Consider the following 22,264-nt stretch of genomic DNA (forward strand, 5'->3'; position numbering starts at 1 on the left):
GGTGATTACGCACGGTGTGCGTAATCACTCGCCTCCGGGCTCTTTTGAGGCCCGTTTGTATTTCGTTGTCATCTACTAAAGTCTGTTGGACGAAGCTTCTGTGTCCTGCACCTGATTCCTGCACCACATCCACATTCAGCATTCTGACAGAATTACACACCTACTATGGAATCAGCAGGAGCAGCAGCAGCGCCCGAGTCGTTGGAGGAGCGCGTCCGCGGGCAGGACGACAGGATCCATCAAATCGGGACCGCCCTGCAGGACGTGATAAATACTCTCCACCGATGGGAGAACAGAGGGGTACCCACACCTCCACCTACCTCACCACCACCATCGACCAGTCCGCCCATCCAAGCTCCGGAACCCAGTGGGATTCGGCTCTCGCTCCCGAGGGCGTATGATGGCACCGCTGCCGGGTGTCAGGGGTTCCTCCTGCAGGTGGAACTCTACCTGGCCACCGTACACCCGGCGCCCTCGGGACACGAGAGCGTTTCCGCCCTCATCTCCTGTCTCACCGGCAAAGCGTTGGAGTGGGCCAACGCCGAATGGAGGGGGATAGACGCCGCCACTATCACCTACGCGGAGTTCTCCCGCCGCTTCAGGGCCGTGTTCGACCATCCACCTGAGGGGAAAGCGGCGGGGGAGCGTCTATTCTACCTCCGACAGGGGAAGAGGAGCGCCCAGGAGTTCGCCTTGGAATTCCGGACTCTAGCGGCGGATGCAGGGTGGAATGAGCGGGCCCTCATCGACCACTCTCGATGCAGTCTGCGGGAGGACATCCGCCGAGAGCTGGCCTGCAGGGACACCAACCTCTCGTTCGACCAGTTGGTGGACATGTCCATCCGTCTCGACACCCTGCTGGTCACCCGCGGGACGTCCCCGAGTGGGGGCCGTCCATTCCACCCTCCAGCACCTCCCGAGCCGAGCCCTATGGAGCTCGGGGGGTGCTGGCGCTAGAGAGAGGAGGAGAAGGAGCCCGAGGGGGCCGTCCCTGCACCAACTGTGGCCGTGGAGGGCACACTGCGGCTAGGTGCTGGGGAGGGTCTCCAGGGGGACGAGACAACAGGCCACGCACTGGGGAGTCCTTCCAGGTGAGTAGGCGCCCCACTTACCCAGAGCTCTCTGTTGTGCACCTATGTATACCTGTCAGTTTTCCACAGGTTGCACCTCATTCCCAGCATAAGGCGCTAGTAGATTCAGGCGCAGCTGGGAATTTTGTTGATCGATTGTGTAAAGTTAGGGATTCCCCTCCTTCCTGTCAATGCTCCCTTCCCTGTACATGCACTAGATAGCCGCCCGTTGGGATCGGGGTTGATTAGGGAGGTCACAGCGCCACTTAGGATGAGTACGCAGGGGGGTCATGAGGAAACTCTTCAGTTATATCTGATCGACTCTCCTGCGTATCCAGTGGTGCTGGGGCTTCCCTGGTTGATTACCCATAATCCCTCTATTTCGTGGCAACAGAGGGCTCTTAAGGAGTGGTCTGCCCAGTGTGCGGGGCAATATCTGGGTGTTTCCGTGGGGGCGACCTCGGTGGAGAGTCCGAACCAAGTGCCCGCAATGCACATTCCCCCTGAGTATGAAGAGGTAGCACTCGTGTTTAGCAAGGCGAGGGTGACGCGATTGCCACCTCATAGACAGGGGGATTGTGCGATAGACCTCCAGGCAGGAGCAGCGCTTCCGCAGACCCATGTGTATCCTCTGTCTCAAGAGGAGAAGGGGGCTATGGAGACATACATAGCCGAGTCTCTGAGACAAGGATACATACGGCCCTCCACTTCCCCTGTGTCCTCGAGCTTCTTTTTTGTGAAGAAAAAGGATGGAGGATTGCGCCCATGTATTGATTACCGTAGTCTCAATCAGATCACTGTGAAATACAGTTATCCACTCCCTCTGATTGCGACTATGACGGAATCATTACACGGAGCGCGTTTCTTCACAAAACTGGATCTCAGGAGCGCCTACAACTTGGTGCGCATTAGGGAGGGCGATGAATGGAAGACAGCATTTAGTACCACCTCGGGTCATTACGAGAATCTCATCATGCCATACGGGTTGATGAATGCTCCTTCAGTCTTCCAATCCTTTGTGGATGAGATCTTCCGGGACATGCAGGGGCAAGGTGTGGTCGTGTACATTGACGACATTCTAGTGTACTCGTCTACCCGAGCCGAGCATGTAGCGCTGGTGCGCCGAGTGTTGAGGAGGCTGTTGGAGCACGACCTGTATGTCAAGGCAGAGAAATGTCTGTTTTTCCAGGAGTCTATCTCCTTTTTGGGTTATCAGTTGTCCGCGTCAGGGGTGAAGATGGAGGTTGACCGTGTTTCAGCCGTGCGTAATTGGCAAACCCCAACCACGGTTAAAGACGTGCAGCAGTTCTTGGGTTTTGCGAATTACTACCGGAGGTTTATCCGGGGTTTTGGACAGGTGGCAGCTCCCATAACGTCTCTTCTGAAGGGGGGTCCGGTGTGCTTGCAGTGGTCAGCTGAGGCGGATAGGGCTTTTGGGAGACTGAAGGGCCTGTTTACTTCGGCTCCGGTGCTGGCGCATCCGGATCCCGCTTTACCATTTCAGGTAGAGGTGGACGCGTCTGAGGCCGGTATAGGGGCCGTGCTATCGCAACGGTCCGGCACGCCACCTAAACTCCGCCCCTGTGCTTTTTACTCCAAAAAGCTCAGCCCGGCGGAGCGAAATTATGACGTAGGGGACAGGGAGCTGTTAGCCGTGGTACAGGCCCTAAAGGTGTGGAGGCATTGGCTTGAGGGGCTCAACACCCTTTCCTCATTTTGACTGACCACCATAACCTGGATTACATCCGGGCAGCTAGGAGACTGAACCCTCGCCAGGCTCGGTGGAACATGTTTCTAGCCCGGTTCGTATTTAAAATCACGTACATCCCTGGGTCCCAGAACGGTAAGGCAGACGCCCTGTCCCGGCGGTATGACACAGAGGAGAGGTCCGTTGAGCCCACTCCCATACTACCGAAGTCTTGTCTGGTGGCACCGGTAGTGTGGGAGGTCGATGCTGAAATCGAGCGGGCGTTGCGTACCGACCCTAGCCCTCCACAGTGTCCTGTGGGTCAGACGTACGTTCCGCTCGAGGTTCGGGATCTACTTATTTATTGGGCTCACACGTCACCCTCCTCTGGACATCCAGGTATTGGCTGGACAGTGCACTGCCTTAGCGCTAAGTACTGGTGGCCAACGTTAGCCAGGGATGTGAGGGTTTATGTCTCCTCCTGCTCTGTGTGCGCCCAGTGTAAGGCGCCCAGACACCTGCCCAGGGGGAAGTTACAACCCCTGCCCGTTCCACAACGACCCTGGTCTCACCTCTCGGTGGATTTTGTTACAGACCTTCCCCCCTCTCAGGGGAATACCACCATCCTGGTTGTTGTGGATCGGTTCTCTAAGGCCTGTCGTCTCCTCCCAATGCCGGGTCTTCCTACTGCTCTACAGACCGCTGAGGCACTATTCACCCACGTCTTCCGGCATTACGGGGTACCCGAGGATATAGTGTCTGATCGAGGTCCCCAGTTCACCTCCCGAGTCTGGAGAGCGTTCATGGAGCGCTTTGGGGGTCTCGGTGAGCCTTACCTCGGGGTACCACCCGGAGAGCAATGGGCAGGTAGAACGAGTGAACCAGGATGTGGGTAGGTTTCTGAGATCGTATTGCCAGGGCCGGCCGGAGGAGTGGGCGAGGTATATTCCCTGGGCAGAGATGGCACAGAACTCTCTCCGCCACTCCTCCACCAACCTAACCCCTTTCCAATGTGTGTTAGGGTACCAGCCGGTTCTGGCACCATGGCATCAGAGCCAGATCGAGGCCCCTGCGGTGGATGAGTGGGTGCTGCGCTCGGAGGAGACGTGGAACGCTGCACACGTCCATCTGCAGCGGGCCATCCGTCGACAAAAGGCGAGCGCCGATCTCCACTTCAGTGAGGGTCCAGTCTACGCCCCTGGAGATCGAGTTAGGCTCTCGACTCGAAACCTATCCCTCCGCCTGCCCTGCCGGAAGCTGGGTCGGCGGTTTATGGGGCCTTTTAAAGTCCTGAGGAGGTTGAACGAGGTTTGTTACAAGTTGTAACTGCCTAATGACTATGACATTAACCCCTCGTTCCATGTGTCTCTCCTTAGGCCGGTGGTAGCTGGTCCACTCCAGGAGAGTGAGAAAAGAGAGACCCCTCCGCCCCCACTGGACATCGAGGGGGCTCCGGCGTACTCAGTCCGGTCCATCGTGGATTCGAGACGTCGGATGGGGGGTCTACAATATCTCGTGGAGTGGGAGGGGTACGGTCCGGAGGAACGGTGCTGGGTGCCTAGGAGGGACATTTTAGATCCATCCCTCCTGACTGAGTTCCACCGTAGTCATCCTACGCGCCCTGCTCCACGTCCTCCTGGCCGTCCCCGAGGCCGGAGTCGGCACACTGCTGGAGCCACGCGTCAAGGGGGGTACTGTCACGAATTCCGCTGAGACTGCTCCTCCTCCTTGTTCGGGCAGGCTTCGGTGTTCGTCGTCTCCGGAGTACTAGCTGCTACCGTTTGATGTTCTCTATGTTTGTTTGGTTTTGTCTGATTAGTGCACCTGTTCCATATCACGTATTGATTATGTCACCTATAAGTTTCCTTTGGTTTTGTTTGTAGTTGTGTGTTGTTGTCAGCCTGTCCGTTGGTGATTTGTATTTGCTCTCGTGTATTTAGTGTATTGACGCACTGTTTGCGTAATCACTTGTATTTTGTGTATTTATGCACAGTATGCGTAATCGCTCGCCTCCGTTGTGTTGAGGCCCGTTATTCTGTATTGTCGTGTTTTTGACAAGTAAAGTCTGTTGGACTAAGTTTCTGTGTCCTGCTTCTGACTCCAACACCACATCCACATCAGCTCGTGACAGACCTTCATGTCTTAAAGCAACAATGGACTGTTGTTTGTCTGCTTATTTGAGCTGTTCTTTTCATAATATGGACATGGTCTTTTACCAAATAGGGCTATCTTCTGTATACCCCCCCTACCTTGTCACAACACAACTGATTGGCTCAAACGCATTAAGAAGGAAAGAAATTCCACAAATTAACTTTTTAGAAGGCACACCTGTTAATTGAAATGCATTCCAGGTGACTACCTCATGAAGCTGGTTGAGAGAATGCCAAGAGTGTGCAAAGCTGTCATCAAGGCAAAGGGTGGCTATTTGAAGGATCTCAAATAAAAAATATATATATTTTGATTTGTTTAACACTTTTTTGGTTACTACATGTTTCCATATGTGTTATTTCATAGTTTTGATGTCTTCAATAATATTCTACAATGTAAAAAATTTTAAAAATAAAGAAAAACCCTTGGATGAGTAGGTGTGTGCAAACTTTTGACTGGTAGTGTAAATAAATAAGTAAATAAATATACAGTACCAGTCAAAAGTTTGGACACACCTACTCATTCAAGGGTTTTTCTTAATTTTGACTATTTATTACATTGTAGAATAATAGTGAAGTCCAATAAATCTAAATGGGAAAAAATGAAAATAACGATAGATCTTACCAGTTCAGTTGATTGGTTCAGAAAAATGATCCAAAGGAAATCCACAAACCAAAAAACCCCAAAAGGTAAAGTAGGCCTTAGAAATAGCCATCCAAAACGTTGTTCTTTAAACAGAGTGGGATAATCCACCGAAAGGAAAACTCTTCTAAATGCTCCAAACAAATTTTAGACAATACTCACGAGTATATCATGATAGAAACTTGACGTTCAAACTAAAAAAGGTTTCCTAGCCACCCCACATTTTCTCCCACAACATGCAGTGAAAATGCCCCCCAGAACTGTCTAGGGAGTGAACAGGGCGGAGCCTACAGCCCAACACATCAATAAACTATGGAACCTTGTGGGTTACATATGCCTGCCCCATTCAAAACGAGGCTCAGAGGGTCTGAAATACAGTTTCAAGTTTTGAACATACTCTCCATCACTAAGGAGAGCTACAGAGTAGTTGATAGGCCTCTTAAGAACCTTGGCTAGGCCTTTCCACTTCGGTGCTAGTTTGGCCATGAATCCAGCATCAGCTTTGGACACTCAAAAGCAACTTGTTGGGGATTGTAGTAATGTCCCTGTTTTTCTTGAGCTTTGGCGACATTGCGTCTAACCTGCTCCAGCATGTGGGGTTGCCTCTCGAGCAGTGAGTAGGCATTCTGGTCTGGATCAGGCGAATTGCTGATGAGCCTTTAAAGCAGACCCTTCAGTTTTTGTCTTCTGCGATTTCTGCAGGTGTGAAACCTGTCGACTCCTGCCAGGCAGAGTTGATGGAGAAGCGGAACTCAGGCAACCAACTGTCCCAAGTGTTGTGCTTGTCCTTTACAAAAGATGCGATCATGGTCTTCAGTTTGCGATTTATGCGTTCTGTCAGATCTGTTTGTGGATGGTACACTGTTTGAGAAGAATGGAAGTGAACTGAACTCCTCTGTCCGAAATGAGATAGGCTAGCTTTCCCCATCTGGTGAATATTTAATCAGTGAGAATGGAGGCTATATTTGGGGTCTTCGCCTCTCTCATGGGGAACAAATCAACCCATTTGCTACAGTAGTCAACGACCACTAGGAGGTACTGATGTTGCCTTCTGCTTTTGGTAAAAGGCCCAATGATATCCACTCCCAGCTTGTATCCTGGCTCCTTGATTGCGGTAGACTGTAGATGGCACGACAGCTTAGTCAGTTGATACTTTTGGCAAGTAATGCACCTCTTGGTGTATTTCAATACATCCTTCCTCAAATCTAGGCAGTAGGCAACTTCCAGCACTTTGAGTAGGGTTTTTAGCCTCCATAGATATCCACCAAGTGGACTGTCATGGAAGTATCTCAAGAACTGCTCTCTCATCCCCTGTGGGACGAACAGCTGAAACATCTGACCTCCCTGTTCAACAGGGATGACCCAGTACAGTTACCCCTTTTCAATGGCATACAGTGAGGGAAAAAAGTATTTGATCCCCAGCTGATTTTGTATGTTTGCCCACTGACAGAGAAAGGATCAGTCTATAATTTTAATGGTAGGTTTATTTGAACAGTGAGAGACAGAATAACAACAAAGAAATCCAGAAAACGCATGTCAAAAATTTTATAAATTGATTTGCATTTTAATGAGGGAAATAAGTATTTGACCCCCTCTCAATCAGAAAGATTTCTGGCTCCCAGATGTCTTTTATACAGGTAACGAGCTGTGATTAGGAGCACATTCTTAAAGGGAGTGCTCCTAATCTCAGCTTGTTACCTGTATAAAAGACACCTGTCCACAGAAGCAATCAATCAATCAGATTCCAAACTCTCCACCATGGCCAAGACCAAAGAGCTCTCCAAGGATGTCAGGGACAAGATTGTAGACCTACACAAGGCTGGAATGGGCTACAAGACCATCGCCAAGCAGCTTGGTGAGAAGGTGACAACAGTTGGTGCGATTATTCGCAAATGGAAGAAACACAAACAAACTGTCAATCTTCCTCGGCCTGGAGCTCCATGCAAGGTCTCACCTCGTGGAGTTGCAATGACCATGAGAACGGTGAGGAATCAGCCCAGAACTACACGGGAGGTCAATGATCTCAAGGCAGCTGGGACCATAGTCACCAAGAAAACAATTGGTAACGCACTATGCTGTGAAGGACTGAAATCCTGCAGCGCCCGCAAGGTCCCCCTGCTCAAGAAAGCACATATACAGGCCCGTCTGAAGTTTGCCAATGAACACCTGAATGATTCAGAGGAGAACTGGGTGAAAGTGTCAAAGGGACGATGGACGGGGCCATGTACCGTCAAATCTTGGGTGAGAACCTCCTTCCCTCAGCCAGGGCATTGAAAATGGGTCGTGGATGAGTATTCCAGCATGACAATGACCCAAGATACACGGCCAAGGCAACAAAGGAGTGGCTCAAGAAGAAGCACATTAAGGTCCTGGAGTGGCCTAGCCAGTCTCCAGACCTTAATCCCATAGAAAATCTGCTGTCAAATGTCAGCCTCGAAACCTTAATGACTTGGAGAAGATCTGCAAAGTGGAGTGGAACAAAATCTCTCCTGAGATGTGTGCAAACCTGGTGGCCAACTACAAGAAACGTCTGACCTCTGTTATTGCCAACAAAGGTTTTGCCACCAAGTACTAAGTCATGTTTTGCAGAGGGGTCAAGTACTTATTTCCCTCATTAAAATGCAAATCAATTTATAACATTTTTGACATGCGTTTTTCTGGATTTTTTTGTTGTTATTCTGTCTCTCACTGTTCAAATAAACCTACCATTAAAATTATAGACTGATCATGTCTTTGTCAGTGCGCAAACGTACAAAATCAGCAGGGGATCAAATACTTTTTTCCCTCACTGTAGCTGATGCGTCCATGTCTTGGCCTTCCGCCCTGGACTTCCTCCATAATAGTCTGCACCTCGGGATCGTACTGCTCAGCTGAAGCTATGTCAGACAAACATTTGTGACTGCTGGATGCTTGGCTGACGCAGATCGTGGCTTGCGTCTGTATCCCAACTGGGGCGCGGGAGAGAGCATCCGGAACAATGTTGCACTGTCCTTTTCTGTAGGTGACGTGGAAATCAAACTCCTGTAGTCTGATCATCCATTTTACCAGTCTTGAATTGGGCTTTGGATGGTTGAACACCTAGGCTAGGGCTCAGTGGTCAGTAATGACCTCAAACTTCCTCCCTTCAAGGAAAGACCGCCGCTTTTCTACCGCCCACATGACTGCTAGGCACTTTAGCTCAGAGACAGAGTAATTAATCTCAGCAGAGTTCAGCAGTCTTGATCCATAAGCGATAACTCGCTCATCGCCGTCAATCTCTTGTGTCAAAACAGTCAGAATTCACTGGCATCTGTTTGTATTTTGATGGGTAGGTTGAAGTCAGGGGAGAGGAGCACTGGTGCTTTGGTTAGGGCCTCCTTCAAGTCCTCGAAAGCCCTCTGGCATTCTGATGTCCAAGCCCAAGACACATCCTTCTTCTTCAGAGCAATGAGGGGAGCAGAGCAGTAAACAAAACATAAAGTCAAAAATACAACAGAAAATATATATACAGTGTGTGCAAATGTAGCAAGTTATGGAGGTAAGGCAATAAATAGGCCATAGTGCAAAATAATTACAATTTAGTATTAAGACTGGAATGATAGATGTACAAGTGATGATGTGCAAATAGAGATAATGTGGTGCAAATGAGCAAAAATAAATAACAATATGGGGATGAGGTAGTTGGGTGGGCTAATTTCAGATGGGCTGTGTACAGGTGCAGTGATCGGTAAGGTGCTCTAACAACTGATGCTTAAAGTTAGTGAGGGAGATAAGAGTCTCCAGCTTCAGAGATTTTTGCAGTTCGTTCCAGTCATTGGCAGCAGAAAACTGGAAGGAATGGCGGCCAAAGGAGGTGTTGGCTTTGGGGATGACCAGTGAGATATACCTGCTGGAGCGCATACTACGGGTGGGTGTTGCTATGGTGACCAATGAGCTAAGATAAGGCAGGGATTTGCCTAGCAGTGATTTATAGATGACCTGGAGCCAGTGGGTTTGGTGACGAATATGTAGTGAGGACCAGCCAACAAGACCATACAGGTCACAGTGGTGGGTAGTATATGGGGCTTTGGTGACAAAATGGATGGCACTGTGATAGACTACATCCAATTTGCTGAGTAGAGTGTTGGAGGCTATTTTGTAAATGACATCGCCGAAGTCAAGGATCGGTAGGATAGTCCGTTTAACGAGGGCATGTTTGGCAGCATGAGTGAAGTAGGCTTTGTTGCGAAATAGGAAGCCGATTCTAGATTTAACTTTGGATTGGAGATGCTTAATGTGAGTCTGGAAGGATAGTTCACAGTCTAACCAGACACCTAGGTATTTGTAGTTGTCTACATACTCTAGGTCAGACCTGCCGAGAGTAGTGATTCTAGTCGGGTGGGCAGGTGCCAGCAGCGTTCGATTGAAGAGCATGCATTTAGTTTTACTCGTGTTTAAGAGCAGTTGGAGGCTATGGAAGGAGTGTTGTATGGAATTGAAGCTCGTTTGGAGGTTTGTTAACACAGTGTAAAATGAAGGGCCATATGTATACAAAATGGTGTCGTCTGCGTAGAGGTGGATCTGAGAGTCACCAGCAGCAAGAGCGACATCATTGATATACACAGAGAAAAGAGTCGGCCCGAGAATTGAACCCTGTGGCATTCCCATAGAGACTGCCATAGGTCCAGACAACAGGCCTCCGATTTGACACATTGAACTCTATCTGAGAAGTAGTTGGTGAACCAGGCGAGGCAGTCATTTGAGAAACCAAGGCTATTTAGTCTGCCAATAAGAATGCGGTGGTTGACAGAGTCGAAAGCCTTGGCCAGGTCGATGAAGACGGCTGCACAGTACTGTCTATTATCTATCGCGGTAATAATATAATTTAGGACCTTGAGCGTGGCTGAGGTGCACCCATGACCAGCTCGGAAACCGGATTGCATAGTGCGGAGAAGGTACGGTGGGATTCGAAATGGTCAGTGATCTGTTGTTAACTTGGCTTTCAAAAACGTTCGAAAGGCAGGGCAGGATGGATATAGGTCTGTAACAGTTTGGTTCTAGAGTGTCACCCCCTTTGAAGAGGGGGATGACCACGGCAGCTTTCCAATCTCTGGGGATCTCAGACGTTACGAAAGAGAGGTTGAACAGGCTAGTAATAGGGGTTGCGACAATTTCGGCTGCTAATTTTAGAAAGAAAGGAGATTGTCTAGCCCAGATGATTTGTAGGGGTCCAGATTTTGCAGCTCTTTCAGAACATCAGCTGTCTGAATTTGTGTGAAGGAGAAGCGGGGGGGCATGGGCAAGTTGCAGTGGAGGGTGCAGAGCTGGTGGCCGGGGTAGTGGTAGCCAGGTGGAAAGCATGGCCAGCCGTAGCAAAATGCTTGTTGAAATTCTCGATTATTGTAGATTGATTGGTGGTGATAGTGTTTCCTAACCTCAGTGCAGTGGGCAGCAGGGAGGAGGTGCTCTTATTCTCCATGGACTTTACAGTGTCCCAAAACTTGTTGGAGTTAGTGCTACAGGATGCAAATTTCTGTTTGAAAAAGCTAGCATTTGCTTTCCTAACTTCCCTGAAAAGTTGCATATCGCGGGGGCTATTCGATGCCACAGGATGTTTTTGTGCTGGTCAAGGGCAGTCAAATCTGAGGAGAACCAGGGGCTATATTTGTTCTTAGTTCTGAATTGTTCTGAATGGGGCATGCTTATTTAAGATTGAGAGGAAAGCACTTTTAAAGAACAACCAGGCATCCTCTACTGACGGAATGAGATCGATATCCATCCAGGATACCTGGGCCAGGTCAGTTAGGAAGGCCTGCTCGCTAAAGTGTTTTAGGGGGCGTTTGACAGTGATGAGGGGTGGTCGTTTGACCGCGGACCCATTACGGACGCAGGCACCCATTACGGACGCAGGCAATAAGGCATTGATCGCTGAGATCCTGGTTGAAGACAGCAGAGGTGTATTTAGAGGGTAAGTTAGTCAGGATGATATCTATGAGGGTGCCCATGTTTACGGATTTAGGGTTGTACCTGGTAGGTTCCTTGAAAATGTGTGTAAGATTGAGGGCATCTAATTTGGATTGTAGGATGGCCAGGGTGTTAAGCATATCCCAGTTTAGGTCACCAAGCAGTACGAACTCTGAGGATAGATGGGGGGCAATCAATTCACATATGGTGTCCAGGGCACAGCTGGGGGCTGAGGGGGGTCTGTAGCAAGTGGCAACAGTGAGAGACTTATTTCTGGAAAGTTGAATTTTTAGAAGTAGGAGCTCAAACTGTTTGGGCACAGACCTGGATAGTATGATAGAGCTCTGCAGGCTATCTCTACAGTAGATTGCAACTCCACCCCATTTGGCAATTCTATCTAGACGGAAAATGTTGTAGTTGGGGATGGACATTTCTGAATTTTTGGTGGCCTTCCTAAGCCAGGATTCAGACACTGCTAGAACATCAGAGTTGGCGGAGTGTGCTAACGCAGTGAATAACTCAAATTTAGGGAGGAGGCTTCTGATGTTAACATGCAAAAAGCCAAGGCTTTTACGGTTACATAAGTCAACAAATGATAGCGTGTCACGCCCTGGCTCTGGGGACTATGTTATGTTGAGCCAGGGTGTGTAAGTCTATGTTTTGTATATCTAAGTTGGCCTGAGTGACTCCCAATCAGAGGCAACGAGTGTCAGCTGGTTGTCTCTGATTGGGAGCCATATTTAACTATCGGTCTTTTCACTTTGTGTTGTGGTTTCTTGTTCCTTTTGGTTTGTGTGTATCGAAGGACTTCACGTTTCGTTCGTTGTTTTGATCAGGTGATCTGTTTAATAAATAATATGTACGCATTCAACGCTGCGCATTGGTCCTCCTCCTAGCGAACGTGACAGAAGAAACCACCAAGACAGGACCAAGCAGCGTGAAGAGGAGAGAGAGGAAGGACCTGGGATCAGGGGAGTAGGAGTTTCGAAGCTGGGCCACGCTAAGTGAAGAGGAGAGAGGCTGGTCTATGAAGCAATGGATCGAGAGTCTGGCGAGAGCTAGGGAGGCCTGGTCCACGGGGAGGAGAGAACCCCAGAAATTTTTTTAGGGGGGCTCACGACGTGACGACGGGGCAGCCGGAGGCCGCGATGGAGCGGTCCAGCGGGTGTGCGGAGGGAGGCCGCCAGGTTAAGGGGGGCCACTGGTCACAGAGGAGAGGGAAAGTGTGGAGGCACGGCGAGAGGTACTGGGGGTGTATTACCAGTCCGGTCCGGCCCGTTCTGATCCCTGCATAGGGCCAGTGGCGTGTGTCCCCAGTACGGTTCGGCCTGTTCCTGCCTCTCGCACCGAGCCTGTGGTGCGCGTCGTCAGCCCTGTCCGGCCCGTTCCTGCTCTCCGTACCAAGTCGGTGGTGCGCTGTCGCCAGCCCGGTCCGGCCCATTCCTGCTCTCCGCACCAAGTCTGTGGTGCGCGTCGCCAGCCCAGTCCGGCCCATCCAAGCTTCCCGCACCAAGCCAGTGGTGTGCGTCGTCAGTCCGGCACGGCCCGTTCCTGCTCTCCGCACCAAGTCTGTGGTGCGCGTCGCCAGCCCAGTCCGGCCCATCCAAGCTTCCCGCACCAAGCCAGTGGTGTGCGTCGTCAGTCCGGCACGGCCCGTGCCTGCTCTCCGCACCAAGGCTATGGTGCGTTTCGTCAGCCCTGTCCGGCCCGTTCCTGCTCTCCGCACCAAGTCTGTGGTGCGCGTCGCCAGCCCAGTCCGGCCCATCCAAGCTTCCCGCACCAAGCCAGTGGTGTGCGTCGTCAGTCCGGCACGGCCCATTCCTGCTCTCCGCACCAAGTCTGTGGTGCGCGTCGCCAGCCCAGTCCGGCCCATCCAAGCTTCCCGCACCAAGCCAGTGGTGTGCGTCGTCAGTCCGGCACGGCCCGTGCCTGCTCTCCGCACCAAGTCTATGGTGCGTTTCGTCAGCCCTGTCCGGCCCGTTCCTGCTCTCCGCACCAAGTCTGTGGTGCGCGTCGCCAGCCCAGTCCGGCCCATCCAAGCTCCCCGCACCAGGTCAGTGGTGCGCGTCGTCAGCCCGGTCCGGCTCATTCCTGCTCCCCGCACCAAGTCAGGGGTGCGCTTCGTCAGCCCGGTCCGGCCCGTTCCTCCTCCACGCATCAAGCCAGGGGTGTGCGTCGTCAGTCCAGCACAACCCGTGCCTGGGTCATGTCCGGAGCCGGATCCGCCGCCGAGGCGGAGTGCCCACCCGGTCCCTCCCCTGTTGTGGTTGTTTGGCGCGGCCGGAGTCAACTGGATCCTGGACTTCCTGACGGGCCGCCCCCAGGTGGTAAGGGTAGGCAACAACACATCTGATAAAGCTGATCCTCAACACGGGGGCCCCTCAAGGGGTGCGTGCTTGATCCCATCCTGTACTCCCTGTTCACGCATGACTGCATGGCCAAGCATGACTCCAACACCATCATTAAGTTTGCCGACGACACAACAGTGGTATGCCTGATCACCAACAACGATAAGACAGCCTATAGGGAGGAGGTCAGAGACCTGGTAGTGTAGTGCCAGGACAACAACCTCTCCCTCAACGTGATCAAGACAAAGGAGATGATCATGGACTACAGGAAAAGGAGGGCCAAGCACGCCCCCATTCTCATCGACAGGGCTGCAGGTTGAGAGTTTCAAGTTCTTTGGGGTCCAAATCACCAACAAACTATCATGGTCCAAACACACTAAGACAGTTGTGAAGAGGGTACCACAACACCTATTCCCCCTCAGGATGCTGAAAACATTTGGCATGGGTCCTCAGATCCTCAAAAAGCTCTACAGCTGCACCATCGAGAGCATCCTGACTGGTTGTATCACTGCCTGGTACGGCAACTGCTCGGCCTCTGACCGCAAGGCGCTACAGAGGGTAGTGTGTAGGGCCCAGTACATCACTGGGGCCAAGCTTCCTGACATCCAGGACCTCTATACCAGGCGGTGTCAGAGGAAGGCCCTAAAAATTGTCAAAGTCTCCAGCCACCCTAGTCATAGACTGTTCTCTCTGCTACCGCATGGCAAGCGTTACTGGAGCGCCAAGTCTAGGTCCAAAAGGCTTCTTAACAGCTTCTACCCCCAAGCCATAAGACTTCTGAACAGCTAATAAAATTTTATGACTGCTGCTACTCGCTTTTTATCATCTATGAATAGTCTCTTTACGCCTGTCTACATGTACATATTACCTCAATTACCTTGACTAACCTATAGCCTCGCACATTGACTCGCTACCGATACCTCCTGTATATAGCCTCGTTATTGTTACTCTTTTATTTATTTACTTTCGTTTATTTAGTAAATATTTTCTCAACACTTATTTTTCTTAAAACTGCATTGTTGGTTAAGGGCTTGTAAGTAAGCATTTCATAGTAAGGTTTACACCTGTTGTATTTGGCGCATGTGACAAATAACATTTTATTTTATTTGATTTTGGACTGGAGACAGCCAGGAGTCATCAGGCCAGGTAGTCCTGAGGCATGGTCTTAGGGCTCTGGTCCTCTGGGAGGGGAGGGAGAGAATGCGAGAGAGAGAGAAAATTAGATGGTGCATACTTAAATTCACACAGGACACCAGATAAGACAGGATTATTACACCAGATATAACAGACTGACCCTAGCCCCCGGCACGTAGACTATTGCTGCATAGATACTGGAGGCTGATACTGGGAGGGTCAGGTTACACTGTGGCCTCGTTCGACGATACCACCGGACAGGGCCAACCAGGCAGGATATTGTTGTGGAATATAACCCCACTCACTTTGCCATAGCACAGCCCCCACACCACTAGAGGGATATCAACAGATCACCAACTTACTACCCTGAGACAAGGCTGAGTATAGCCCAAGAAGATCTCCTCCACGAACCCAAGGGGGCTCAAAACCGGACAGGAAGATCACGTCAGTGACTCAACCCACTCAAGTGACGCACCCCTCCTAGGGACGGCATGGAAGAGCACTAGCAAGCCAGTGACTCAGCCCCTGTAATAGGGTCAGAGGCAGAGAATCCCAGTAGAGAGAGGGGAGCCGCCCAGGCAGATACAGCAAGGGCGGTTTGTCGCTCCAGTGCCTTGCCATTCACCTTCGCACCCCTGGGCCAAACTACACTCAATCATAGGACCTACTGAAGAGATTAGTCTTCAGTAAGGACTTAAAGGTCAAGATCGAGTCTGCGTCTATCACATGGATAGGCAGACCATTCCACAAAAATTGAGCTCTATAGGAGAAAGCCCTGCCTTCAGCTGTTCACTCAGAAATTCTAGGGACAATGAGGAGGCCTGCGTATTGTGACCGTACGTACGGCAGGACCAAATCGGAGAGATAGGTAGGAGCAAGTCCTATGTAATGCTTTGTAGGTTAGCAGTAAAACCTTTTAAAAAAGCCTTAACAGGAAATCAAATCAAATCAAATTTGATTGGTCACATACACATATTTAACATATGTTATTGCGGGTGTAGCGAAATGCTTGTTTTCCTAGCTCCAACAGTGCAGTAATACCTAACAATTCACAACAATCCACACAAATCTAAATGTAAAATAATGGAATTAAGAAATATATAAATATTAGGATGAGCAATGTCGGAGTGGCATTGACTAAAATACAGTAGAATAGAATACTGTATATACATATGCAATGAGTAAAAAGTATGTAAACATGATTAAAGTGGCCAGTGATTCCATGTCTATGTGGGGCAGCAGCCTCTAAGGTGCAGGGTTGAGTAACCGGGTGGTAGCCAGCTAGTGATGGCTATTTAACAGTCTGATGGCCTTGAGACAGAAGCTGTTTTTCAGTCTCTCGGTCCTAGCTTTAATGCACCTGTACTGACCTTGCCTTCTGGATGATAGCGATGTGAACAGGCCGTGGCTCGGGTGGTTGATGTCCCTGTTGATCTTTTTGGCCTTCCTGTGACATCAGGTGCTGTGGGTGTCCTGGAGGGCAGGCAGTGTAGCCCCGGTGATGCGTTGAGCAGACTGCACCACCCTCTGGAGAGCCCTGCAGTTGCAGGGGGTGCAGTTGCCGTACCAGGCGGTGATACAGCCCGACAGGATGCTCTCAATTGTGCATCTTTAAAGGTTTGTGAGGGTCTTAGAGGCCAAGCCGAATTTCGTCAGCCTCCTGAAGTTGAAAAGGCGCTGTTGCGCCTTCCTCACCACACTGTCTGTGTGGGTGGACCATTTCAGATCGTCAGTGATGTGTACGCAGAGGAACTTGAAGCTTTTCACCTTCTCCACTGTGGTCCCGTCGATGTGGATAGGGGCGTGCTCCCTCTGCTGTTTCCTGAAGTCCACGATCAGCTCCTTCGTTTTGTTGACATTGAGGGAGAGGTTATTTTCCTGGCACCACTCAGCCAGGGCCCTCACCTCCTCCCTATAGGCTGTCTCGTCATTGTTGGTAATCAGGCCTACTACTGTTGTATCATCTGCAAACTTGATGATTGAGTTGGAGGCGTGCATGGCCACGCAGTCATGGGTGAACAGGGAGTACAGGGGGGCTGAGCACGCACCTTTGTGGGGCCTCTGTGTTGAGGATCAGCGAAGTGGAGGTGTTGTTTCCCACCTTCACCACCTGGGGGGCGGCCCATCAGGAAGTCCAGGACCCAGTTGCACGGGTGGGGTTCAGACCCAGGGCCCCAACCTTAATGATGAGCTTGGAGGGTATTATGGTGTTGAAGGCTGAGCTATAGTCAATGAACAGCATTCTTACGTAGGCATTCCTCTTGTCCAGATGGGATAGGGCAGTGTGCAGTGCGATGGCGATTGCATCATCTGTGGATCTATTGGGGCGGTAAGCAAATTGAAGTGGGTCTAGGGCAGGGTTCTTCAATTCCGATCCTGGAGGGCCGAAACACCTCTGTTTTTCATCCTCTCCTTCTAATCAGGGGCTAATTCAGACCTGGGACACCAGGTGAGTGCAATTAACTACCAGGTAGAAATAAAAAACAGAAGTGTTTCGGCCCTCCAGGACCGGAATTGAAGATCCCTGGTCTAGGGTGTCAGGTAAGGTAGAGGTGATATGATCCTTAACTAGCCTCTCAAAGCACTTCATGATGGCAGAAGTGAGTGCTACGGAGCGATAGTCACATTTGCTTTCTTGGGTACAGGAACAATGGTGGACATCTTGAAGCAAGTGGGGACAGCAGACTGGGATAGGGAGAGATTGAATATGTCCGTAAACACTCCAGCCAGCTGGTCTGCGCATGCTCTGAGGATTCGGCTAGGGATGCCGTCTGGGCCGGCAGCCTTACAAGGGTTAACACACTTAAATGTCTTACTCACGTCGGCCACAGAGAACGAGAGTCGGCTGCGTCAGTGGCACTGTGTTATCCTCAAAGTGGGCGAAGAAGGTGTTTAGCTTGTCCGGGAGCAAGATGTCGGTGTCTGCGACATGGCTGGTTTTCCCTTTGTAATCCGGGATTGTCTGTAGACCCTGCCACGTACGTCTCTTGTCTGAGCCGTTGAATTGTGACTCCACTTTGTCTCTGTACAGATGTTTTGCCTGTTTGATTGCCTTACGGAGTGAATAACTACACTGTTTGTATTCAACCATTTTCCCGGTCACCTTGCCATGGGTGGTTCGCGCTTTCAGTTTTGCGCGAATGCTGCCATCTATCCACGGTTTCTGGTTTGGGTAGGTTTTAATAGTCACAGTGGGAACAACATCCCCTATACACTTCCTGATGAACTCAGTCACCGTGTCTGTGTTTAAGTCAATGTTATTCTCAGAGGCTACCCGGAACATATCCCAGTCCGCATGATCAAAACAATCTTGAAGCATGGATTCCGTTTGGTCAGACCTTAGCATGGGTACTTCCTGTTTGAGTTGCTGCCTATAGGAAGGGAGGATTGAAATGGAGTCCTGATCTGATTTGCCAAAGGGAGGGCGGGGGAGGGCCTTGTAGGCATCCCGGAAGGGGGAGTAGCAGTGATTGAGTGTTTTCCCAGAGTGAGTACTACAGGCAATGTGTTGATAGAACTTCGGTAGGGTTTTCCTCAAATTTGCTTTGTTAAAATCCCCAGCTACAATAAATGGGGCATCAGGATATGTGGTTTCCAGTTTGCATAAAGTCTAGTTCCTTGAGGGCTGTCGTGGTATCGGCTTGAGAGGGAATATACACGGCTGTGACTATAGCCGAAGAGAATTCTATTGGGAGGAAATACGGTTGGCATTTGATTGTGAGGTATTCTAGGTCGGATGAACAAAAGGACTTGGGATTCTGTATGTTTTCACAATCACACCATGAGTAGTTAATCATGAAACATGCACCACAGCCTTTCTTCTTCCCAGAGAGTTCTTTATTCCTGTCTGCGCGAATACCTCTTCCCCGCCGGCGGCATCTTGGAGCAGCCTCTGGGATAAGTTCAATTGCTCTGGGGGTTACGAACAAAGGATCCAATTTGGGAAAGTCGTGTTCCTGGTCGTAATGCTGGTGAGTTACCGCCGCTCTGATATCCCAAAGTTATTTTGGTGTATGTAACAACACCAAAAATGTTCTGGGCTAATAATGGAAGAAATAACACACCAAAAAACAAAATACTGCAAAGTTGCTTAGGAGCTAGAAGCAGAGCTGTCGGCGCCATCTTGCACTCTTGAAGCCAGTGTAGAGAGGCTAGGCACTGGAGTAATATGATCAAATGTTTTGGTTCTAGTCAAGATTCTAGCAGCCGTGTTCAGCACTAACTGACGTTTACTTAGTGCTTTATCTGGGTAGCCGGAGAGTAGAGCATTGCAGTAGTCTAATCTAGATGTGACAAAAAACATGGATTAGCTTTTCTGCATCATTTTTGGACAAAATGTTTCAGATTTTTGCAACGTTACGAAGATGGACAAAAGCTGCCCTTGATATGTTCGACAAAAGAGAGCGAGGTCCTTCACAGTTTTATTTGAGACTGGTGCTCTGTAGCTCAGCTGGTAGAGCACGGCGCTTGTAACGCCAAGGTAGTGGGTTCGATCCCCGGGACCACCCATACACAAAAATGTATGCACGCATGACTTTAAGTCGCTTTGGATAAAAGCATCTGCTAAATGGCATATTATTATTATTATTATTTATCAAGATTAGTTGTCAGATCCAACAGTAGATCTATTTGTTTCTTGGGACTTAGAACTTGTCACACCCTGATCTGTTTCACCTGTCTTGTGCTTGTCTTAACCCCCCACCAGGTGTCTCCCATTTTCCCCATTATCCCCTGTGTATTTATACCTGCGTTTTCTGTTTGTATGTTGCCAATTCGTCTTGCCAAGTCTTACCATTGTGTTTTCCCATTTTTCCAGTCTCTCTAGTTTCTGTTTTCTAGTCCTCCCGGTTCTGACCATTCTGCCTGCCCTGACCCTGAGCCTGCCTTCCGTTCTGTCCCTGATTGACACTGCCTTGAATTACTGACCATTCTGCCTGCCCTGACCCTGAGCCTGCCTGCCGTTCTATCCCTTATTCACGCTGCCTTGGACTACGGACCTCTGCCTGCCCTTGACCTGCAATTTGCCTGCCCCCTGTCTCGTAATAAACATCTGAGATTCGAACTGTCTGCCTCCTGTGTCTGCATCTGGGTCTTATGCTGAGTCGTGTTAGTACGAACTGGCCATGACTGACCAAGCAGACTCGGAACAGCTCCGCAACGCTGTCTCCTACCAAGGAGCTGCCATTGGAAGACACGAGGAGTTACTTCAAAACCTTATGGAAGGACTCCAGACCTTGGCAGAAAGCCATGACCACGCTTTCACCGTGTTGCTGGAGCAATTCCGCAGATTATCTACCAGCCAGCAAGCCACAACAGTAACCCCCAGACTCTCAGTAACCCCGCTGCCAGCGGCGCTTCTCCCCAGCCTACCCCGGCTTCCCGAGAACCCCGCCTACCTCCATCGGAGAGCTATACTGGAGATCCAGGAACCTGCCGGTCGTTTCTCTCCCAATACTCCCTCATCTTCGAGCTGCAGCCCTCTTCTTTTCCCTCGGACCGCTCGAAGATAGCATACCTTATAACGCTGAAGTTCGGGAGGGCTTTCGCCTGGGCTATAGCGGTGTGGGAGCAACAATCCACTGTGTGCTTCAGTCTGGAGGAGTTCATGGCGGAGGTGAAAAAGCTGTTCGATTCTCCGTTGTCCGGGAGAGAGGCTGCTCAGAAGCTACTCCTACTACATCAATACTCCCGTAGTGTGGCAGACTATGCGGTCAATTTCCAATCTCCCATTACTCGTACCCCTCTCCATGCCATCCTGCTGTGGGGTGACCGGTCTAAATCTCTCCGGGTAATCATTGAATCTGGGGCCGACGAGAGTTTTATGGACACTACCCTGGTGTCAGAGCTGGAAATCCCCTCTTAACCCCTCTCCATTCCAATGGATGTCAGAGGGCTGGATGGGCGCTCTATTGGTAAAGTCACCCATAATATGGTTCCTATCATCCTGCGAGTGTCAGGTAACCAGTGAGTCTATACAATTTCTGCTCATCGAGTCTCCTCAGGTACCCGTGGTTTTGGGATTTTCATGGCTCCAGAGGCACAATCCCCTTATCGACTGGACTGTAGGTTCTATCAAGGGTTGGAGCCTGTTCTGCCATGCTCATTGCCTGAATTCGGCGCAGCCTGCACCGGGACGTCTTCCTGCTGACTTGGGAGAAGCCTCGGACCTCTCCGCCATTCCCGCGGAGTCCCAGGACCTCCGGGAGGTTTTCAACAAGGCCTGTGCCACATCGCTTCCTCCGCATCGGCCCTACGACTGCGCTATCGACCTTCTCCCGGGCACTACACCACCAAGGGGGCAGCTTTATTCCCTGTTGGGTCCAGAGACCAAGCGATGGAAAGGTACATTGAGGACTCCCTGGCTGCAGGGTGTATCCATCCTTCTGCCTCCCCTGCCAGTGCAGGGTTCTTCTTTGTGGAGAAGAAAGACAAAACGCTGTGCCCGTGTATCGACTACAGGGGCCTGAATGACATCACGGTTAAAAACCGTTACCCGCTACCACTCCTCGCCTTGGCTTTTGAGCCTCTCCAGGGGGCTACGATCTTCTCTAAGTTGGACATTCAAAATCCCTACCATCTGGTGCGGATACGGGAAGGAGACGAGTGGAAGACAACCTTTAACACGGCTAGCAGGCACTACGAATACCTGGTGATGCCATTCGGACTGACCAACTCCCCTGCAGTGTTCCATGCCCTGGTTAACGATGTTCTCTGTGACATGTTGAACCGGTTCGTGTTCGTCTACCTCAATTACATCCTTGTTTTTTCCCGCTCAGCTCAAGAACATGTCCTCCACGTCTGACCAGTACTCCAGCGTCTCCTGGAGAACCAGCTTTTTGTTAAAGCTGAGAAATGTGAATTCCATCGCTCCACCATCTGCTTCCCAGGATACATCATCGCTGCAGGTAACATGCAGATGGATCCTGCCAAGGTGAGAGCGGTGGTGGGTTGGCCTGAACCCACATCCAGAGTGCAGCTGCAAAGCTTCCTGGGGTTTGCTAATTTCTACCGCTGTTTCTTCCGGGGTTACAGCACCCTGTCCTCCCCCCTCTCTGCACTCACCTCTCCCAAGGTTCCGTTTGTGTGGTCCGCAGCTGCTGACCGGGCGTATCTTGATCTGAAGCACCATTTTACCACATTCCGCATCCTAATCCATCCGAAACCGTCCTGTCAGTACGTGGTGGAGGTTGACGCCTCGGACATCGGATTGGGGGTCGTCCTGTCCCAGCGTTCTGTCTAGGACCAAAAGCTGCATCCCTGCGCTTTCCTCTCCCATCGTCTCAATTCCGCTGAGAGGAACTATGACATGGGAA

Source organism: Coregonus clupeaformis, chromosome 7 (genome assembly GCF_020615455.1).
Source record: "Coregonus clupeaformis isolate EN_2021a chromosome 7, ASM2061545v1, whole genome shotgun sequence".
Taxonomy (NCBI): Eukaryota; Metazoa; Chordata; class Actinopteri; order Salmoniformes; family Salmonidae; genus Coregonus; species Coregonus clupeaformis.